The sequence below is a fragment of the Neopelma chrysocephalum genome, unplaced genomic scaffold (genome assembly GCF_003984885.1).
Source record: "Neopelma chrysocephalum unplaced genomic scaffold, ASM398488v2 Primary Assembly neopelma1_92106, whole genome shotgun sequence".
Classification (NCBI taxonomy): domain Eukaryota; kingdom Metazoa; phylum Chordata; class Aves; order Passeriformes; family Pipridae; genus Neopelma; species Neopelma chrysocephalum.
This window is the reverse complement of record NW_020920860.1, coordinates 1-2,059: the sequence shown is the minus strand read 5'-3', so window position 1 is coordinate 2,059 and position 2,059 is coordinate 1. Positions and strand designations below refer to the sequence as shown.

At 61.2% G+C, this 2,059-nt stretch overlaps 1 pseudogene; it reads right to left on the bottom strand.

Annotated features, from left to right (window-relative positions):
- Positions 1 to 592: 592 nt before the first annotated feature.
- On the bottom strand, positions 593 to 1,481 carry LOC113980075 (annotated as a pseudogene).
- Between the last annotated feature and the right edge of the window lie 578 nt (positions 1,482 to 2,059).

Here is a 2,059-nt window from a genome sequence, read left to right as displayed (position 1 = left end):
AGGATGAGGCCAAGTGACAGCAGTGGCTTGCCAGCATGCAGCCTTCACCCTGATCCCTGGCTGTGGGGTATCCTGCTGCTCCACACTGGGGATGCTGCCTGGGGCCACCCACCACAAGGCCCCCGTGAATGTCCCAAATATGCACGGGCAAGAAGGCACCTGCTGAGGCCTGAAGCCGTGGTCAGGAAGCAGAATTACCCAGCACCTGTACTTCTGCTGTCCCCCAGCCCCATCCCTCCCAGCCCCTCCGAAACACTTCCATCTGCTCCCCCAGTCACCACCCGTCCCCCACCTTGCTCTGCCCATGGCCACAGAGTGGTTGCTTGCATCCCAGGGACACATGGGGCACGGCTCTCTGCCAGCTGGAGAAGGCTTTATTTGGCTCCATGTGTGGGAGCAGCAAGCTTTGGGAAGGGGGAGTCCCAGGAGCACGTTGCTGGGAGGCACTGGGAAGAAGCAGGGCAAGGTGAGGGTGTCTTTCCCACCCAGGATGCTGGGAGCAGGCAGGAGCCCAGCCTGAGACTGCTACAGTGGAGAGCTTTGGGGATGCAGAAGCACAGCAGGCTGCAGGCAGCTCTGGGCCCTTTTCCCATCACTTGATGTGGGTGAAGATGGAGGTGCCAGCTCTGCAAGGAAGATGTGTCAGGAGGAGGGGAGTGAGGGCTGTGGGTTGGGAGGGCCAGGACAGGGCTCACCTGGTGGCTTTCCAGGTGTCCCTGTGGGATGGGACGTCTTCCTACAGGAGCCATGTGGTTTCCAGTCTCTCCTTGCCACGGCGATCCACAAAGCACTGGCCTACAAAGGCTGTGGTGGAGTCTGGCAGGGTTTGAGAGAGGCAGAGGGGGCTGAGAGCTTGCACCTCAAGACAGAGGCACCTGGGCCACCTGATGTTGGCAGACAGACAGACAGACAGACAGACAGACATAGAGACAAACACCACGCAGCACATTCCCTGAACAGAGAGATGGACCTGCCTGCCAGATTGGCCAGATGGGCTGGCTCCACATCACCCGGACAGACAGACGGGCACCAACCCTGCCATGTCCCTCAGACAGACAGATGGACACCCCTGCCACCTTTCCCAGACAGACAGCCCCGCTACCCAGCCCAGACAGGCACCTCTCCCATCACCACATCCCAGGGCAGAAGCAAGTGTGTGTGGCCAGTCTGTGCCCACAGGCAGAGTTCCTCTGGACATTCTGGGTGCTGGGGGGGACCAGCTGGAGGACTCTCCACTCCCAGCACGGGCAGGGGATCGCCTTCGGTGAAGCCGAAGGTGGGGTGTCTCTTGGCACCGGGGTGCTGCTGGGCCCCTTGCAGGGGTGAGCCCAGGATCTGCTTGTTGGTGGCTGTCACAGCAGTGTGGTAGAAGCCCGAGAAGGGGCCGGCTGTGTTCAGGGCCAAGAGGGTCATGTTGGAGCCCAGCTGGTTCCTCCACAGGCCCTGCAGGTCACACTGGGGACCGGGAGTTGTGTGGGTGCCTCAGGCACTGCTGAGCCACGGTCCCCCCTGCAGCCTCACTGAGCAGTGGGATGTGTGTCCCATGGCATGGCCCCTGCATGTGGCAGCTGGGAATGATGGCATGGGCACCAGCTGGGACAGCAATTCCCTCTCCCTGGGCAGGGCAGGGGAGAGCTGGGGGTGCTGGGTACTGCCCTATCCCAGGGGCAGGTGACCAACAGTGCCTACAAGGACAGCACCATCAGAGCTGGCAGCCCCCTTGGTCACACATGCTGCACTGTGGCATGGCATGGTGTGAGAGATGGCACAGGATGGCACATCAGGGTACATCAAGGCTGCATCAGAGCATTCAGCCCCTCAGGCAGAAATAACATAAACAGTGTGAGCTGGGGTGGCCCAGGACAGCACTGCATGGCACAGTGCAAACATGTAAACCCCCCTCCCCCAAGCCCTGCACACTCTGCCCCAGGGCAGGCAGAGCATGGCACAGGACAGCATGGCAGAAGAGACTGTGGCACAGCACAGGGCAGCACAGCACAGCACGGCACAATATGGCACCAGAAAGCACAGCAAGAGCAGGCAGCCTCCTTGGCAGCTT